We start from the raw sequence: 21,684 nt of genomic DNA on the forward strand, positions 1-21,684 counted from the left end.
GAGGCAGAGGCAGAAGAATCGCTTGAACCCGGGAGGCAGAGGTCGCAGTGAGCCAAGATCATGCCACTGCACTCCAGACTGGCGACAGAGCAATACTCCATCTCAAAATAAATAAATAAATAAAAATAATAAGAAGAGAGGCTGTTTTGTCAACTTAAATTTTCTCAGAACTGCTGTGTATAAAACATGAAAGCACACTGCTTTGCAGGACTGAAAGCCCATAAGACATCCAACATGGCTCTGTCCTCTGGACATCCAATAGTCCCTGAGGCTTGGTGAAGCATAGTTTGCAAATCTTCATTCACAGATTGTGCCTGTAATTACTTCTATAAGGGATCTAAGGTCACAGTTTAAAACCATGACAACTTTATGTAGCCATATAAGCAAAGAAAATGGTTTCTTACATATGTTCTAAAAGGTAATATATCTTCTTTAAAAATATGCAATGCTCTAACCATTAGACTCTAAAGGGATTACCTTTTGGCCAATCCCAGCTTATTCCTTCTATGAAGAAAAGCACGTTTTTACGTGATTGCCTTCTTGTATCTTCTTAGAAATTAGATATCATTGTGAGCCAATAATTTGTGTGTTACATAGATTGTGTTATTAGATACTAACTCTAGGCTTCCAACAACTTGTAATCAAAGCAAAAATAAACCAAAAACCCTAAAGCCCATTCTTTTCTGAATTTAGAATTATAGGTTAGAGAAATTTCAGCTCTGGTTAACCTAGTTATTCATGTTGTTTATCTTCCCAGAGCCAAAGCTCAAATAATTTGCAAGAATTTCTACTTTTGAATATCATTCCCAGAGTTCCAAGGCAACCAAGGGTAATTTTCAGTTGGGCCACTCAAAATATAAAGATTAGTCAAATGTTTCACTGAATATTCCACATCCCTCATGTAACGCTTAAAAAAGCAGTAACTATGTAAAGACTGAGAAATGAAGGTCAATTATCCAAAACACAGGCACATTATACAATAATAAAATACTTTAAATTATCATACAATATCAATGTCCTGCCCTTTGCAGATGCTTCTGTGCCTGTTATTAGCCATGTCTCAAAATTTTATTAATTATTGGATTATGGGACCTTCTGAAGAGCTTTGTGGTCAATTTACGTGGATATCTACATATTAAAAAATAACATGTTTTACAGATGTTAGGTAGGTTTTGAAAATAATCCACAAATTCAAGGCTGAAACTTAATCCAGCTCACAAAAATGTATATACCGTGTATCCAGGTTGGCTGCAGTTTGACAATATAGAGTTTTCAAATTCTGTATACCTAGAAAAAGGACACCAAGAATAGGGGTTAAGCAAGTGGAGAAGTGTGGGAGTAATTGAATACCACATTAGGAGTGTAGGTTCTGAAGCCAGAAAAACATGTGTTAATCTCAGTTTTGTTACTAGCTGTGAATCCCTGGGCAAGTAACTTAACTTCCCTTGGTCTCATTTCCTCAGCTAAGTTACTCAAGGCTATGTGCCTTACAGTTATCAGGAGTAAGTGTGATATGCACACACTATGCTAGGCACATTGTACAGACTCAGTTAATGTTGAGTTAGGGGGTCCTGCTTTACACCAATGTTCAAGGCACACATTCAAAATCAAATTTTTTCCAAGTCATCCCACTCTTATGAGTACCTCTTAGCTTACCAATGAGAACTCAGCTACACATATGTACACTGAGTAAAATTTTGTTCTTCTTGTTGCTGTGATAAATTTAATTAGTTTAGAGAACATACTTTGTGTCCAGCATGATGCTGGATTCAACATCATTGTATTTTCTGTTATAGAACTTGCTATCTGGTTACAAAGGCCAGTTAGTTTAACATGTGAGAGGGCCCAAATAAAAAAAGTATATGCACAGTATTTAAAAATCATAAAATCAAAAGCAGTGCACTCTTATGGATTGAATCCTGGAACAGAAAAAAAGATGTGAGTGGAAGCCCTGGGGGAGTTAGGATGAAGTCTGGATTTTAGTTAATAGCATTGTACTAACGTTGGTTTCTTAGTTTTGACAAATACATCATGATTATGGATGTTAACATGGGAAACTAGGTGAGGAATATATAGGACCTCTATAATTTTTGCAACTTTTCTGCAAACCTGAAATTAGTCCCAAATAAAAAACTTACTTAAATAAATTATATTGTGTTATCCTTTAACTTGGCAAAAGTATTCACCTCACCTAAGGAGGCTCTCTCATCGCTGGCAAGGTAGCAATCTCTCTGAAAAACATCTCTACCCAGGAATGGCTTTTATTCTTGACTTTAAAATCTAAGTTTCATAACCTGCTAATAACCATCTAGATAAATCTTCCATTTTTACTATATGACAATAATACAGGGACATTGACAGAGAAGTCAAAAGAAACTCATCTCTGGCCAGCAGGACTCTTCTGAAGGAGGGAAATCTCAACTGTTTAAACAAAATAAACACTTCAGGGACTCATTAAAGCCCTTGGTTGTTTGGGGAAAGGAGGAGAAAAAAATAGCAACTGTTATCAGGAGGGTCTTTTATAAGTGAAGGTTTCAAGTCTTTACTCTCAAAAAGATACTGTAGGGAATTCTCTGTATCTGCAGTGCCCAATATGTGCCACGAACTGTTTTGACTCATTCCTTGTGAAATAAGAATCATCACCTGTTCTTTTGCAGATAAAGCTCAGAGAGTTTAATTGGTTGAGAGTCACAAAGATAGTAAAGATAAGAAGAGTTGTATTCAAATCCTGTCAGACAAGCAGATTTGTGTGAATCCAAAGCCTGCTCCATGCCCTTTCCAGAAAGTCAGCCTATCTGTAAGCTTTGGCTGTGGCTGACATCTCAACAGGCATCTGCCAACCCTAATTTACAGGTGAATCTGTGTGTGTTCCCAGGGGAAAGAACTGCTGGTCAAGTACCAGTTATCTCTATGCACATTGCACCCATTCAGATAGTTAACACAGCTAACTATCATCCTTCCATAAAAATGACAGAGATAAACAACATGCCATTCCATAGTTATAGCCCATGTTAATAGGAGGGACTGTGGTGCTGCAACAAGAGCTCTTGAAAGAAAATTAAAAGAATTGAGTTATAAATCTGTCACTGACACTGTGAAGTTTAATCCTAGAAGAAAGTTGTGTCACTTCTCAGGCCCTCCCATTTCCTCACCTATAAATAAAGTGAGGACATGAGACTCAAATATTTGAATAGGGATCTACTGGCATTTGAGGAGGCATAATAATTTCTTATATAAGACTGCCCCTGGCATCACAGAAATTTAGCATTTCTGACTTTAGGCACCAAAAGCCTACAACTCTTTCCAGTTCTTGTAATAACTGTATTTCCCAATGTCCCTATGCACTACCTAGCAGAAAGGCAGTGGCTTGGTTGAAAGCCACTGGTAGATGATCTCAAGTTCTATGAGGCCTTATGGCTCTATTGGACCAGGACAGTCAGCATCAGCATATGGCTTGAGAGCAGGAGTACAGGAGGTAATCTCAGGTCAGCTCTGCCATTGTAAAGCCCATTCAAGATCGTATTCTTGAATGGAAGTCATATTGTTGGCATCTTTAATAGGCCTCTTGGAACATTGTTTAAGAAAGTAGTTTTACGATTGAATTTACATAATGTTCAGAAAAGAGAAATGTGCTGAAATATCACACAGGAGCCACCACTATCCATCCAATAAGCAATAGGCTCAGGGTGGCCATTCCAATAGCCCTACCCAAGGGATGAGCCTACATGCAGCAACCATAATAAGAAATGGGAAGAGCTTCCAATGGAAAACAAATCTACAGCCTGGTACTCTCTGCCTGCTCCCTGTTACCAGTAACCCCAGTGAGCTCAAGATACGCCTCCTGGTCCTCAGTTCCTAACCCCTTGCATGAAACCTCTCCAACCCTTCTAACCTATCAAAAAAAAAAAAATACCATATCTTAAGTCCTGGCTCAGGAGCCATGTTGCCCATGAAGGCCACTCTTCAAATCCTTCAATCTGAACAGATTTTCCTTCTCTCTAAATAAATGTAGTATTTTTAGTCTGTAATGAACTTTTCATTAAGTTGTACAGTCATAAACTGTTCCATAATCACACCATGAATTTACATTAATAGTGTTGCCTTCTGGCTTTAATGCTTGGTCCTAAAGTCAAGAGTCATGTTTTATACTACTTTTATATTCCCTAGTGTCTAGCACATTCCTGAGAACACACTAATGGATTGATAAATGCATGTTCTGTTTTTGATTTTTCACAATGATACCAAAAATACCACTAGCCTGGCCAGACTTACATCCTGTAGGCTAATTTAAAAAAAAAAAAAAACACTTATTTATTCAACATCTCTTCCCAAGTAGTTTTCAAAGTACTTTTCAGATTATATAAATAATTCTCTCCCTATATGCACTGAGAAAAATAAAACACTAAACTTTATAGGACAAAAGCAAAGAGAATTAAAATGTCATGCTCCATAATAAGTATACTAAGATCTGGCAAAGTAGATATGTCTCCCAAGTCCTACTAAGTCCTAGACAAAATGTGAAACATATATCCATCTTGCTCCAAGTATTAAAAACTTCTAAATGTTTCCAAGGCTGTGAACAGCATATACCTTGGAAAGCAGGTCATGAAGTTTGGGTGACATCATTAATCTAAGGAGAATAATAGCAAATTTGCATTATGAACCTGATCCTATCCACATCCTTTTGCCCTCAAATTATCCACAAACTTCTTGTCAATGCTTCCGTATTTCTCTCTGTTTTACTACATATTAAGGCCATCTAGAAAATATTTACTGAACACCTATTCTATGGCAACGCAAAACATGGTTTCGCCAATGTCTCTATGGGAAATAAGGTGCTACACTGCAAGAATGAACTATGAAAGTAGTAGTTCTTCATTCTTGCTTCTCTTTCTTTAATATTTCTGATTTGCTGGGTATAAAAATGATGTCGTTCCTTTATCTATTTCATCTTGCCCAGGGATTCTGGTATCTTCTACCCTTAGGGGAAGAAGCCACTGAGGAGGCTCTATTTTCAGGGTCTTTTCACAATTTATCATTCACACGTGCTTTGTCAGATTAGTCTTCATTAGTTTGGCCAATTTAGATGCTTTCTAGTATAACAATCACATAGCTTGAAAGTGTGCAGAGAAGCAGCTGATAGGGTGAAATAGGATCATGTGCCACATAATGACAAAGAACAAAGGCTGCCTTTCTTACCAATGGCAATCAAAATTGAATGTCCGACTGAGGTTTCTCACCAGCCATCATCAAATTCAAGATGAGCATTTACAGCATCAATTATGCATCTTTTCTTTCAATAAGCACTGTCTGCGATTCTGTTTTGTAATGATAACACTCTACTTTCATTGATATGGCAATTCAAAGTTTTAAAAGATAGATATAATGCTTAATACAATAAAGTGCATTTTTTAAAGCAAGAAAAGAATAAGGATTTTTCTTTGGACTTTATCACTTGTTTAATATACTGTATTCTAAAGGAATACAAGAGAGGCCTCTTTTAAGAGTTTTCAATAGGCTACTTCAACTGTTTAATTTTATAAACAACTGAGGAAAAAATCAAGGAGTTACTACAGCAAATGTCTAGCACAGTAGGTTGTCAACCATGGATAAGTACATAAAAGTACTTGTTCAGTTTGCAAAATCGTGATGTGTTCCAGTTTCCTATCAGGGAATTCTCTACACCTGTGCTGAATCCCTGTGAAATGCGCTTCTTCCCTAGGACACAGGTTGTCCACTATGGATAAGCACATAAAAGTACCTTTTCAATTTGCAAACTCTTGATGTGTTCCAATTCTCTATCAGGGAATTCTCTACACCTGTACTGAATCCCTGTGAAGTGCACTTCTTCCCTAGGATACCCTTTTTACTTGGAAGCCAGCCAGCTGGAGATAGATTTATCTTTAAACAAATTCACAACCTAAGAGTGTAATTCATTGGGAATATAATAATATTAGTCTAAAGAAAACTGGCTGAAGTCTTATCAACAACAAAAGAAATAAGCCCTAATCAAAACAGTAAACACATCTGTTTGACACTAGAGTTTGAAAGACTCTCTAGAAGAAATTATCTGCTGATTTTGGAATGGAGTATTTGAAGGTAAGTTTAGACGCTGATTAAAAGCATGCAGCCCAGCAATTTCTGACAAAATCACTATCTTCTTATGAATCATTACTAAGCAAAATTAGTGCCTGGCCTAAGGCTTTATTTGCCTATTTAAGAGGTAGGAGGAAGCACTGAAGAAAGAAGTTGAGACTAAACAACAATGACTTTTCCATCCTTCTTTTAAGAACTTGGTACTCATCAATGAATTTTCTTTAGCACAAAGAAAAAACAACAACAAAAGAAAAAAACACTATTTCAGAAAGACTTTCTGAATCAGATAGTGGTGAGTTGCATTGTTTTAGAATGAAAGCAAGAAACATGGTTTTGATAAAATTTTTATCTATTTTATTTAATTGATTAAAAATTAATGATGAGAGAATAAAATAGGCAAATATTTTCTTGATGCTTACATTTAAAAGAAGAGAGAAATTCGATAATTAAATGCATTCAAACCATAACCCTGAAGAGAATTCTAAGGGGTCATTTTGTTTACTCCTCCTTTTTGCTTGTTTGTTTTTAACATATAAGAAATATGAAGCCCAGGAAGGTTAAATAGTTTGCAAAAAAATGCAAAGCCCATTAAAGGCAGAGCTTGGAGAGGACCCAGGTTTCTTGACATCTAATTTGCTATTATTTCATATTATAACATCCTAACTTAGATGTTTCTTATAGCAAAGTAAACCTTTGGTTTGAAAATTGCATGTCCAAGTACTTGCCAATGGGTCTATCGTAATTGTAATTTTGGGGGGGTGAGGACTGGGAGGTAGGGAATAGTGAAATAAATTTTTGAAATGTTAAAAAAAGGAAATGAATCATTGATTATTTCTTTCCTTTATATCAGAATAGAATAAAGAAAAAAGCAAATGTATATGAATTGAGACCATAATGCTGGGGATAAAGTGAACAAACACACACATACACACACACATGCACACACACACACACAGGAATAACATGGACAATTTCATCTAAGTGCACAAGGCTATGATTATCCCTTTGTCTTGATCAAAGGTCTCTCAAAGGGCTTTTGGTAGGCTCAGATGTCAGTTTATATCACAGGTTGGTTTCCTGTCTCTCATCCTCACACCCCACTGCACCAAGAAACATAGTCATTTGTTTCACATTCAGACTTGCTGAAAAACTGACATTGTCTTCAACATCCACCATAAATGTTTGTGTGTGTGTGTGTGTGTGTGTGTGTGTGTGTGTGTGTGTGTGTAGGAAGACAATGCTGTGGCAGATTCTTAGCTCGGTGGCAAGGTGAATTCACAATTTAGCTGGAAGCCCAAGACAGATACATAAAAGAGAAATCAGTCACACCAGGTAGGTGCCCCATTCACAGTTCAGGCCTCTCCTCTGGATAAGCCAGATTCGCTGTCTTCCTCCAAGGCAGCTAAGACTTGGTAAGCTAGGAGTAGTAACAGGGCCTTTGTCCAGCTCCTGGCCAGATTCGCTGTCTTCCTCCAAGGCAGCTAAGACTTGGTAAGCTAGGAGTAGTAACAGGGCCTTTGTCCAGCTCCTGTCCAGACACACAACAGGACATGGGACACGCTTATGGAGTGTGAACGCTTTAGACTTTCCTGTGGCATTGGCAAGCCATTTACTTCCTGAGAAAAAGTAGATGGTTGACTTAGTCATGTCCTGCATATACATCTTAAATCCCAGTTGCCCAAGGAAGTATCTTTATTTGATGTACTTTCACTTCATTTAAGGCCAGATGGCATACTCTCTGGGACTTCGGCAGAACAAGTCTTCAATACATGCCTGATTGCTAGTACTGATTCATGTTCATGGAAGCAGACACAATGAGGCCTATGAAAAAAACACATCATAGTCCCTACCTGTCTATAACATGTAGCTTCAACTAGTTTATCTTTGGAACATTCTACTTCCGGTATTTTGGGGTTGATATTCCCTGATAGGGAGAAATTAAGGCTCTATTTGCACTGCATACAGAATTTTATTTACCCACACAGTATTATACTTTCCATAAATTTATAGTACATTCAGGCATGAAAAAATGTTTTGAAGCTATTATAAAAATGCTTTGACTATGGATGATTAATAATCTGAAAAGAACACATTATTTTGTTTATAGGTATGAAATTAATCAAGAGTGTAATGAAATGGCTAAAGAATTTCATTAATATTAAACTGTCTTAATAGATATAGAATGTTCAGAACTACGAATTCTAAATCTTCGGTTTAGAAAACACACATTAGGAGGGATGGTCAGTGATATGGTTTTGCTGTGTCCCCACCCCAATCTCATCTTGAATTGTAGCTCCCATAATCCCCATATGTCATGGGAGGAACCCAGTGGGAGGTAATTGAATCATGAGGGCGAGTTTTTCCCATGCTGTTCTTGCCATAGTGATTAAGTCTCATGAGATCTGATGGTTTTATAAAGGGCAGTTCCCTGGCACATGCTTTATTGTCTGCCGCCATGTGAGAGTGCGTTATTCCTCGTTCACCTTCTGCCATGATTGAGAGGCCTCCCAGCCACGTGGAACTGTGAGTCCATTAAACCTAATTTTCTTTATAAATTACCCAGTCTTGGGTATGTCTTTATTAGAAGCATGAGAATCGGCTAATACAGTAAATTGGTAATGGTAGAGTGGGTGCTGCTGTAAAGATACCCCAAAATGTGGAAGCAACTTTAGAACTGGGTAACAGGCAGAGGTTTGAACAGTTTGGAGAGCTCAAAAGAAGACAGGAAAATGTGGGAAAGTTTGGAACTTTCTAGAGACTTGAATGGCTCAGAAAACAGGAAGATGTGGGAAAGTTTGGAACTTCCTAGAGACTTGTTGAATGGCTTTGACCAAAATGCTTATAGTGATATGGACAATAAAGTCTAGGCTGATGTGGTCTCAGATCAAGGTGAGGAACTTGTTGGGAACTGGAGCAAAGGTGACTCTTGTTAATGCTTTAGCAAAGAGACTGGAGGCATTTTGCCCCCGCCCTAGAGATCTGTGGAACTTTAAACTTGAGAGAGATTAATTAGGGTATCTGGCAGAAGAAATTTCTAAGCAGCAAAGCATTCACGAGGTGAAAAGAGCATAAAAGTTTGAAAAATTTGCAGGCTGATGATGCCATAGGAAAGAAAAACCCATTTTCTGGGGAGAAATTCAAGACTGCTGCAGAAATTTACATAAGTAATGAGAAGCCAAATGTTGGTCACCAACACAATAGGGAAAATGTCTCCAGAACATGTCAGAGGTCTTTATGGCAGCCCCTCCCATCACAGGTCCGGAGGCCTAGAGGAAACATGGTTTTCTGGGCCTGTTAGGTGCAGCCTAGGGACTTGGTGCCCTGTGTCCCAGCCCCTCCAGCCATGTCTAAAAGGGGCCAAGGTACAGCTCAGGCCACGACTGAAGAGGGTGAAAGCCCGAAGACTTGGCAGCTTCCACGTGGTGTTGGTCCTGCAGGTGCACAGAAGACAAGAATTGAGGTTTGGGAACTTCCACCTAGATTTCAGAGGATGTAAGGAAATGCCTGGATGTCGAGGCAGAGTTGTGCTGCAGGGGCAGAGCCCTCATAAAGAACCCCTGCTAGGGCAATGTGGAAAAGAAATGTGGAGTTGGATCCTCTACACAGAGTCCCCACTGGGTTACTGCCTAGTAGAGCTATGAGAAGAGGGCCACCATCCCCCAGCCCTCAGAATGGTAGATCCACTAACAGCTAGCACCATGTGCCTGGAAAAGCCACCGTCAACGCCAGCTATGAAAACAGCCAGGAGAGAAGTTGTACCCTGCAAAGCCACAGGGGCGGAGCTGTGCAAGGTCATGGGAGCCCACATTTTGCATCACTGTGACCTGGATGTGAGACATGAAGTCAAAGGAGATCATTTCGGAACTTTAAGGTTTGATGACTGCCCTATTAGACTTTGGACTTGCACCTATAGCCCCTCTGTTTTGGCCAATTTCTCCCATTTGGAATGGGCATATTTATACAATGCCTGTACCTCCATTGTATTTAGAAAGTAACTAACTTGCTTTTGATTTTACTGGCTCATAGGCGGAAGAGACTTGCCTTGGTTCAGGTGAGACTTTGGACTGTGGATTTTTGAGCTAATGCTGAAATGAGTTAAGACTTTGGGGAACTGTTGGGAAAGCATGACTGCTTTTGAAATGAGAAAACATGAGATTTAGGAGGGGGTAGGAGTGGAACGATATGGTTTGGCTTTGTCTTCACCCAAATGTCATCTTCAACTGTAGTTCCCGTAATTCCCATATGTGGTGGAAGGGACCCAGTAGGAGTTAATTAAATCATGGAAGTGGGTTTTTCCCATGTTGTTCTCATGATAGTGAATAAGTCTAATGAGATCTGATGGTTCTATAAAGGGCAGTTCCCTTTATAGAAAGCACTTACTTTCTTGCCTGCTGTCATGTAAGACATGCCTTTGCTCCTCCTTCACCTTCGGAAATGATTGTGAGGCCTCCCCAGCCATGTGGAACTGTGAGTCCATTAAACCTCTTTTTCTTTATAAATTACACAGTCTCACGTATGTCTTTATTAGCAGCATGAGAACAGACTAATACAATGAGAATGTAGAATCAAGGGCATATGGTTTGAGGCAAAGGAGGGTGGAACCCTACAGTGGGTGAAAAACTGCTACAAGAGTAGGCAAAAGGGGATTCAGCAAGGAGCATAATGTTTGTTTTCAAGTATGGTAAACACAGGGAAAAGAGACTAGATTCATTGTGGTCAGCTCCTGAAGGACAGGCAAGTGGATGGAAGAAAATGTTGATTCAGTATAAGGCAGACTTTCTAGAAATCAATCTTTCCTAGAATGGACTGAACAATGAAAAAGGGAGATTTCCAACTGATTATTTCCAAGAAGAGATAGATTAGACCATTTTCACAGATGGAGGTTCATGCACCAGATAATTACCTCTAAAGTAATTATCATCCTAAGTAATTCTTTTATGGGACATATTATTTATATTATCTGTTTCAGGTTGAAAAAAATTACTTGCCAGAAAGACATTCTGTACTGTCTTGTTTACACAGTTGGCTGAGGGATGACTCCATTCTTACCAGACTTCGATTTTTATCAATTGAAGATTGAAAAGGTGATTAGGTGATTTGAATGCTCATAACATTTAAATCATTACCACAGAAATTATAGGGTTCTTTTTAAAGAAGAAAAAGTATTGGCTTGTATGGACACATGTAAACACATTAAGAAATATGTTATTTTCATTATTGACATACTTCTTAAAAATTGTTCTTTAAAAGCAAACCAAAATCTCATAGTTGTGCAATTTACCAGTGGTATAACCTGAGAAGTGTAATCTTCAGGTTAGCAGATTTAAAAAGCATAATCCATGGTTTTTTTCACTAAGCTAAACAATTTACTGTCCTACTTTCTCACTGTGTTACTCACATTTATCTTTACATTAACAGTGCTTACCAGGAGATACCCAAAGAAGGCTAGCCAAGTTGGACCAACTGCAGAATTTGTTTCCCTGATGCAAGATTTGCTTCATGCACTTGGAAGAAGCATGCTGCAACTGTGGCTCCATTTATTATATTATGCTATAAACATTATGTCCTGAGCTAACAAGATACTCAACATGACAATCCCATAGGTTACCAAGCACTGTAAACATCTGTTTAAGCAGGCGCCAGAGATAGCATAGGCCTCTAGTATCCATTTTAAAGTGGTTTATGATGTGGAGTCTGCTGTTTAAAAACTAATAATAAAAAACATGGGCCCAATCCTGACTAGAATAAATTTTTGTGAGCACAGTTATGTTCATTTTGAAAAAAGAATGCATTCATCTCGTCACTTTGTCATTGCATTTATAGACTTTCATTTCACACCTTTGCTCATTAAGTGTTGGTTTGCATGGCCTTCAGGAGACCATAACTATAATTTCACTGTGATATATTTACTCCAACAACAACAACAACAACAAAAAGCTAAATGTTGACTCACCAACTTTCCTTAGATTAATGCAAAACAAAAGTTTACAAGGGTGGAAGAAGATGATGACAGATGGGACAACCCCTTTAAGCTACACATGATGTCTTCCAAAGGTCTCTAGGCCAAAACACATCCTTCCAGCTCCATCCAAAGGCCCATCTGAAGGGAAGCTGTAAATAACTGAAGACTCCTTGAAATCTAATCTGGGAACACTAAGCTTTGCTTTTCTCAAAGGGAAAAAGAGCTCCCAATCACTAACAATCCTGTCTGCTGCATCAATTTTGTTTCTATCCAGCATTTTAATTTCTGGAAATGTTTCAACATTTATCATCAGAAAAAAGATACTTCTAGGGTGATTCAGGTGGAAACCAGCCTGGAACACCAGTTGCTCAGGAAACAGAACCTGAGCTGCCACAATATCCCATGTCTGAGAGAAAAGATGAGTGTCTTCCCAGGCACACACACCAGGGAGCCTGAACACCTCTGAAACCAGCCAGTGCCTGGACTGTGGACAGCAGCACCCTGAAAATCTCAAATTCATAGCTCCAACCTGTGTCTGTCTCCGAAGTTCTGTACTCACACATATTACACATCTCTTAGACCTCCCAAACGCCCTCCCATGCAGTTCTCCTGAGAACTCCCCAAACCCTCACTTCCAGTCCTCAGTCACTCAGGGCAATGGGTTTAGTTATTTTAAAGCCCTTAATACTTAATCCTATGCAGAAACTACTCTGACTTCCCAACACTTTGGCCTCCCGTTACCTTTCTCTGTCCCTTCCAAGGTCTCCTGGCTGCACAAACAGGCAGGCGGCACCTCTGTGGCCTCTTCCACCCTGCACACCCGACTGGCTCAGGCGCCGACACGCCTCCCCAGGCGCACACTCGCGCGCGCAAGCAGCGCACACTTACACTCATTCAGGACACACAGTCCACGCCAGACCCAGAACCCCCGCAGCTCGGTCTCAGCAGGCATCTCCTCCGGCTATATGTAAAGCATTCGCCCCAAATAGACTTCCCCACGCACTCGCAAGTGGGTGACCCTGACCCGCACCCTCTGTGCCGCCAGCGCCCTCTCCCTAGACACGCGGCCACCCCATTGACCCGCAGCCTCTGGCAGTTCTGTCAAAACTTTAAGCCTGGTTGATTTTACAACCACTAGTTGTAGAGGCTCGGGGAGGACGGCTCGGGGAGGCTCGGGGAGGACGGCTCGCCACAATTTCCACTTACGCCAATTCATGCGGACTGGTGGCTGTCACTCTACTGACCCCAGTTCCACCGGTGCCAATGTGCGGCTGCAGCCCGCACAAACGCGCAAAAGACTGCGCGCTCTGCGCGCCGTGTCCACGCGCACAGCTCCACCTTCCCAATCTCTCCAGTCTCGCTGCCGGAGATCCTTCCCCGCGCAGCAGCAGCAGCAGCCTCCGCAGCTCTGCCTCAGCCAGGCAGATAATGGCAAACAGAAACACACTAGCAAAACTTTTATGACTTTAACAAAACTATCTCCGGAGTAAACCCCTCCACGCACCCTACTCGCGGGCCAGAGCAGACGCCAGAGTGGGATGGTTCGTCTGTCGCCCGCAACTCCCTGCTGCCCCCACCAACTTCCACACACACACACACACACACACACACACACACACACACGATTGGGTTACAACAATCCACCAGCAGAAAACAACTTCTTCGCAAGGAGGAGGGGAGCACAGCCAAGTCATCCGAAATAAAAAATCATCCATGTAAATATATAAGACAGATCCTCCCATTTTCATAAACAACTAGAGTCCCAGGGTTCACTCTCAGGCCCCCTGGCACAACAGGAGGAAAATAAAGCCAGACTCCCGGAGCCCCACTCCAGTACCTCCGAGCTTCGCCTCTGGAGAGAGAGCGCGGGTTCGCGTCTGCGCTGGGGCCAATGGTGCTGGGGCCTCCGGCCCGCGTGGCCTCAGCCCGGGGTCCCCGCCGCCGCCCGGGCTCAGCAGCAGCCGCCGCCGCCACCGCCACTGTAGCAGCCGCTGCTGCCGCCGCCGCCGCCGCCGCCGCCGCTCCCTAGCCCTCCTCCTCTTCCCATGGCTGCGCCCTGCTTGGCAGCTCGTGGGCTGTCAGGCTTGGGGAGGAGAGAGGGGGCGGGGTAAAACGGGAAGGGAGGATGGGAGAGCAGGGGTGGGAAAAGGCGGCCACCGTTCACCAGGGGTCACGCCGGGCCTGGCCCGCCGCCCCCCAGATCCAGGCTGCAGAAGCGAAGGGGAAACCGACGTTCAAGGAGGCCAGTTCGAGAACTGCTGCGGAGAGACCGAGTGCCGCCCCGGCCAAGCATTCCGAGTTGCTGGGATGAAGTCTTCCCGGCGAGGAGCTGGAGTTGGTGCGTGTCACTCTCATCTGGGCTGCGCAGCTCCTCCTAGAGGAAGATATTGGTAGTTGCAATACACTTCCTTTTCTTTCCGCCTGCCTCTGTTCCCAAATGAAGGCAGGACCCACAAGAGCGTTAAGAGCAGTCCACAGACTCAAAGAAACACTTACAGAAAGATGAGTTATCTCCAGGAATGAGAGGAAAATCAGCAAGATAGCTTGGAAAGCGTGTTTAGCCATCCAAATATTGCCTTTCCATCAGCAATTAAGTTCCAAACTCCTGCTCACTGGGGCACAGTGAAAAAGAGAGTTAAAACTACGAAGGGCTTTATTGTGGAGGTTAGAAGACGGAGACAGAGAGATTGAGTAATTTACCGAGGACACTCAGCATGTTAGCAGAGAGGTATATGCTAGAGGACAGGGATGTAGGGAGAGCAGACACAGGCCCCAGCCTGAAGTTCCTGAGCCAAGGAAAGGGTTTTAACTCTGCCTCACGCTGGACATAGCTCATCTGTCAAATGCAAGCCCTGCCTACTTCATTCACAAGAAGTTGTAAAAAGTGCTGCAGAAAGTTAAAGTTGTACATAAGCATGTCATTTTTGTACTGCATCAAACCCCGAGTCACTATGTGCTCTTCTGAGCAGAGAGTACAAAAGTCTAGCTCCAGGTTGTCTCAGATCTGAAGGAGAAGTTAGTCATGCGATCTTTCCACTATTTACTGACCATCAATTGTAATGTCACTTACTTATAAGCTTCTAACAGCTTTGGCTTACTAAAGACCTTTTTTTTTTTTTTTTTTTTTTAACAGAGCTCCCAGATACAACCCAAGTTTATACCCAGAGAGAAATGTTTCAACAACAACTTAAAGGAACCAAGTTTCTTTTCTTCAGAATAAAATATCTACAGAGCTTTGAAGTAGTACACGGTAGCCAAGACTTGAGAACGAACAGAGGATCAAAGACTCTGGGATAGCAGTTATCACATAAGATACCCCTATTTTCAAAGGAATCAAGTAAGTGAAAAACTATTCCTTAGAATACTTTCAGAAGGTTAGCTGTGGCTCAAATACCCCAGCTGTTCCAGACAGACACCTAGAATGAACAAAAAAGGAAAGGTTCTGGAAGGGGCATGTTTTATCATGGGGTGGGATGGTTATTGATCCTGAACTGCTCTTGTTCTATCCCATCTAAGAATAAGGAAGCTTTTATTTCCCCTAAGACTCTTCCCCAAACCATTGATTTCTGGGGTTTCATACTTTGCTAGAGCAATAGTGGTGCTTGGCTGTGTCTGGAGCTTTTAAAAGGGGAGGTACCCATATAGAGAAACTTGGGAAAGTAAAAGATTAGGGCACAGTCAAGAAAAACTCCTGCTGGGTGGTCCATACATGCCAAGCTGGCTGACCGTGCAGTCCTGGCAGGAGTAGAGACCAGACAGTCCTCAAATGCTGACTCCACTCCTGTCTGAAATGACCTTCCAAGTTGGACCTTCTTCAGAGCTTGGCACTACCAATCTCTGTTTATATCCTCTCTGTGCCTTCTCATCCTTTGCCCTTCTTCCCTGAGCTAGAGAATCTTGATCTAGTATAGGAGGTGCCAGACGGCATCATAAAAGATATTCTAAATTCTATTGTTTATGCTCTGAGATGAGCTCAGGGCCATACTTAAAAAAAGAAGAACTGACTTCTTTTTTAAAAAATCTGGGTTCAGCAATATCCTCCATTCTGTGTGCCATGAAACTAGACTACTCCGGCTGCTGCTCTGTCTTTGATTTTTAAAAACTCATCATGCACAGAAAACATAGAAAAAGACACCTCAGTTAATATTATAGAGCTAGATATAAACCTGCAACTGACATGAAGGGCAGCCTTTATTTTTAAGCTTCATGAATAAAGGTCCCTCAATCTCATTTATGACCAGGTATTGGTCTATGGTAGTATGTGCCTCTTTATATATTCCAAATTGTGAGGGAAAATGTAGCAGGTATTGAGTTGATTAATTTGTTACAAGTTAAGGCATTCCAGAGCACATTTACCTTTTGAAGAGTGAAACTGCATTTGCTCATGGTTTCCACTCTACTTGGAAGATCCTACTTTGTCCACCCAGAGAAATCCTTCTTCGCCTTAAAGTTCCAATCAAGTATTTACTTTCTCTCTGAAGCTCTTCCTGACTATTCCCCAGGGTGGAATTTATTAGTTAATTCTCTGTGTATCAGCACCTTTATAGGTCTTTATATCTTCTTTTATTAAATATTGCAGTTTTTGTTATATGTCTGCTTTTCTCATTAATTAAGAGATTTCTGAGGAAGAAACTGTATATTCTTAATATCTGTACCTGTAATGTCTAGGTTAGTGCCCAGTATTTGTAGGGTTTATATAGAGTGCTTAATAAATAATCAAATTGATTGAAAACTTCTATCTCTTGGATTTATAACTCAAACCCAGATCTCTCCACAGAGCTCCAGGCTAGCAACTGGGTATCTCCATTTGGATGTCTAACAGACCTCTGAAACTTGACATGTCCACATCTGAACTCTGGTTCTTTCTCCTTAAACATACGCCAATCACAGTGGGGACATTTTCATCTCAGTAGATGGCAACTACTTCCTGCCAGTTACTCAGGCCACAAACCTTTGAAATCATCCTTACTTCTTCTCTGCTCATCACATTCCACATTCAAAACTTGTCTATTTCTTTGAGAGGTCCAGAGACACCTGGTCTGAACCACCAGAATTTCTCAGATTACTGCAGTAGTCTCTCAACTCAACTGGTCTCCTTGCTTCAACAAATCCCACCCCTAACCCCCAACCAACACCAACAACAACCCAAAGTGTAAATTCAGTTGCCATAGTCATTCCTTTTAAAACTAGTATCATGCCATTCCCTCCTATGGTTCCCCATTTAAATCAGAATAAAATTCAAAATGGCCTCTGAGACCCTACATGAACTATGTACCTTTGCCCCACACCTCATCTCCCATGAATTTTCCCATCACTGCGTCATCCATTCTGCTCCCAGCACACTGGCCTCCCTGCTGTTTCTTAAGCAGGCCAGGCAGACTCCTAACTTGGAGCCTTTGTGCTGGCTTTTCTCTCTGATTTAAACACATTTCCTCAAATATTCATTTGCTTTCTCCTACACTTCCTTGAAGTCTTTACTCAGATATTGGCCAACTTATCTTGACCAACCTATTTTACCTTATTATGGTCAACCCTTCCCTACTCTTTTATACATCCCCAGTAGGACTTAGCAAAAAATATAAACTGCCTTGAAGACAATACAAATAATTAGAAAATAATTCTGATTATATATATTCAAGTGCAGATATCTAGGTCAGATCACCATCTCCCCAAACCATGAAACACTACAGTATAAACTTCCTAAATCTACAGTTATCTGAGGTTAAAGCATGGCTTTGGTCACTCTGTTGTATTATAAAGTGCCAAAGCTTTTTCTTAAAACAAAACAAAAGAGGCCAAAACACTTCAAGTAGCATTTTATAGTTGTTTTGTTTTATAGCATTTGTAGTTGAAGAACATAGGATTGTTAGTCAGGAGCCTTGGGGTGCTGTGTGGGTCCTCTGTGATTTTGGGTAAATTAGTTACTAATCTCACAATGACTCCATTTCTTGGCCTATAGAAGGTAGGGGTTGCTCTCTGAGATCATTCATCTGTAAAATAAAGTATTAGATTGATATTTGTAAATCAAATTATGATGCCAAACATTTGTGATAAATTCTAAATTTATTTGAACAATATTTGACTAAATATCCGGGTACCATGGCCTAGCAAAGTTGACACATTGAGATGGTTAATTTTATGTGTCAACTTTGCTAGACCACAGTAACCAGATATTTGGTCAAATATTATTCTAGATGTTTTTGCAAAGGTATTTTTTAAGGTGAGATTAACATTTAAATCAATAGACTCTGAGTAAATCATATTGCCCTACATAACATGGTGGGCCTCAATCAATCAGTTGACTGACCTATCTATCCCAAAGAAGAGAAAATTCTGTCAACAGGCAGCCTTTGGACTCAAACTGCATATCAACTATTCCCTAAATCTGCAACCAATTTACCCTGTAGATTTTTGACTTTTCAGTTTTCACAACTATGTGAGCAAATTTCTAAAAATAAGTCTTTCTATATATATCACATGTATATGACATATATATATCCCTGATTAATACAATATTTACCTGGTAAAATTAATAATATTCTAATAAAACATTATCCCTCTAATGAATTTTTTTAAACTAATACTAACATTCACCATGTTCTTTCATTCATACAGCAAATGTTGGTGAGCCTACATTATGACAGACTTTGTTCTAAAAACTTAGCATGCATCAGGGAACACAATTTATACCACACATCTACAAAGATGCTGCCCTCATGGGGCTTGCATTCTAGTTGAGAGAGACAATGAACAATAAACATAATAAGTAAATCACTGAAGCGCTGATTAAAGAAAACCATAGCAGGGTAAGACTCTCAAAAATGTCAGGTAGTGGGTATAAGAATGCTGAGAATTCCTTCCTTGCCCAGGACTCAGCATATCATGGAATTGAGCGTGTGATGCTTGTCAGCATATTGTCAGAGCTCTTTGACTAGGGTAATCTCTTTACTTTAGTCCCCTAGCTCCATCCCACAACTGCATTGGGTAAGGATGGCAAGGGAATCATGAAGGGAAAAAAAAGACTTAGGGAAGTATTTACTGCTTTCCCCCTATATTGGAAGGTAACAGGGAAAACACTATTTCATGATCTGGGAATTCTTAGCCAAAATTTATGAGGAGGTCCCAGAGCCAGGTGAAAGCTTAAAATTACCATTTATTGGAAAACAACCTAAGATTGGCCTAATAGGAACAGCTCTGGTCTGCAGCTCCCAGCGTGATTGATGCCGAAGATGGGTGATTTCTGCATTTCCAACTGAGGAACCTGGTTCATCTCACTAGGAATGGTTGGACAGTGGGTGCAGCTCACAGAGGATGAGCCGAAGCAGGGTGGGGCGTCGCTTCACCCGGGAAGCACAAGAGGTCGGGGAATTTCCCTTTCTTAGCCAAGGGAAGCCATCACAGTCTGTACCTAGAGGAACGGTACACCTCTGCCCAAATACTGCGCTTTTCCCTCAGTCTTCGCAACCAGCAGACCAGGAAGTTCCCTCCTGTGCCTGGCTGAGTAGATCCCACACCCACAGAGCCTTGCTCACTGCTAGTGCAGCAGTCCAAGATCAAACTGTGAGGTGGCAGCCTGGCTGGGGGAGGGGTGTCTGCCATTGCTGAGGCTTGAGTAGGTAAACAAAGTGGCTGGGAAGCTTGAACTGGGTGGAGCCCATTGCAGCTCAATGAGGCCTGCCTGCCTCTGTAGACTCCACCTTTGGGGGCAGGGCATAGCTGAACAAAAGGCAGCAGAAATTTCTGCAGACTTAAACGTCCCTGTCTGACAGCTCTGAAGAGAGCAGTGGTTCTCCAGCATGGTGTTTGAGCTCTAAGAACGGACACACTGCCTCCTCAAGTGGGTCCGTGACCCCCATGTAGCCTAACTGGGAGATACCTCCCAGTGGGGGCCGATTGACACCTCATATGACCGGGTGCCCCTCTGAGACGAAGCTTCCAGAGGAAGGTTCAGGCAGCAATATTTGCTGTTCTGCAGCCTCTGCTGGTGATAGCCAGGCAAACAGGGTCTGGAATGGACCTCCAGCAAATTCCAACAGACCCGCAGCTGAGGGTCCTGACTGGTAGAAGAAAAACTAACAAACAGAAAGAAGTAGCATCAACATCAACAAAAAGCACATCCACACCAAAACCCCATCTGTAGGTCACCAACATCAAAGACCAAAGGTAGATAAAACCACAAAGACGGGGAGAAATCAGAGCAGAAAAACTGAAAATTCTAAAAACCAGAGCGCCTCTTCTCCTCCAAAGGAATGCAGCTGCTCGCCAGCAACAGAACAAAGCTGGATGGAGAATGACTTTGACGAGTTGACAGAAGTAGGCTTCAGAAGGTAGGTAATAACAAACTTCTCCGAGCTAAAGGACAATGTTCGAACCCATCACAAGGAAGCTAAGAATCTTGAAAAAAGATTAGACAAATGGCTAACTAGAATAAACAGTGTAGAGAAGACCTTAAATGACCTGATGGAGCTGAAAACCATGGCATGAGAACTACATGACACATGCATAAGTTTCAGTAGCCAATTTGATCAAGTGGAAGAGAAGGTTTCAGTGATTGAAGATCGAATTAATGAAATTAAGTGAGAAGAGATGTTTAGAGAAAAAAGAGTAAAAAGAAATGAACAAAGCCTCCAAGAAATATGGGACTATGTGAAAACACCAAATCTATGTCTGATTGGTGTACCTGAAAGTGATGGGGAGAATGGAGCCAAGTTGGAAAACACTCTTCAGGATATTATCCAGGAGAACTTCCCCAAACTAGCAAGGCAGGCCAACATTCAAATTCAGGAAATACAGAGAATGCCACGAAGATAATCCTCAAGAACAACCCCAAGACAGGTAATCATCAGATTCACCAAGGTCAAAATGAAGAAAAAGCTGTTAAGAGCAGCCAGAGAGAAAGGTCGGGATACCCACAAAGGGAAGCCCATCAGACTAACAGTGGATCTCCTGGCAGAAACTCTGCAATCCAGAAGAGAGTGGGGACCAATATTCAGCATTCTTAAAGAAAATAATTTTCAACCCAGAATCTCATATCCAGACAAACTAAACTTCATAAGTAAAGGACAAATAAAATCCTTTACAGACAAGCAAAGGCTGAGAGATATTGTCACCACCATGCATGTCTTACAAGAGCTCCTGAAGGAAGCACTAAACATGGAAAGGAACAACTGATACCAGCCACTGCAGAAATATGCCAAATTGTAAAGACCATCAATGTGAGGAAGAAACTGCAGCTAACAGGCAAAATAACCAGCTAACATCATAATGACAGGATCAAATGCACACATAACAATATTAACCTTAAATGTAAATAGGTTAAATGCCCTAATAAAAAGACAAAGACTGGCAAATTAGATAAAGAGTCAAGACCCATCAGTGTACTTCACTCAGGATACCCATCTCACATGCAGAGACACACAGACTCAAAATAAAGGGATTGAGGAAGATCTACCAAGCAAATGGAAAACACAAAAAAGCAGAGGTTGCAATCCTAGTCTCTGATAAAAAAGACTTTAAACCAACAAAGATCAAAAGAGACAAAGAAGGCCACTACATAATGGTAAAGGGATCAATTCAACAAGAAGAGCTAACTATCCTAAATATATATGCACCCAATACAGGAGCAC

General features: G+C 41.2%; 1 protein-coding gene across 1 annotated transcript in view; it reads right to left on the reverse strand.

Moving 5' to 3' along the window:
• GHR (growth hormone receptor) overlaps nucleotides 1–14,412 on the reverse strand; it is a 300,380-nt gene extending 285,968 nt beyond the window's left edge. The window contains exon 1 of the mRNA XM_021939160.2: nucleotides 13,896–14,412. The gene's annotated coding sequence lies outside the window, so the exon portion shown is untranslated. The remainder of the gene's footprint in view (nucleotides 1–13,895) is intronic.
• Nucleotides 14,413–21,684: the final 7,272 nt, after the last annotated feature.

This window comes from Papio anubis, chromosome 5 (assembly GCF_008728515.1).
Source record: "Papio anubis isolate 15944 chromosome 5, Panubis1.0, whole genome shotgun sequence".
Classification (NCBI taxonomy): Eukaryota; Metazoa; Chordata; class Mammalia; order Primates; family Cercopithecidae; genus Papio; species Papio anubis.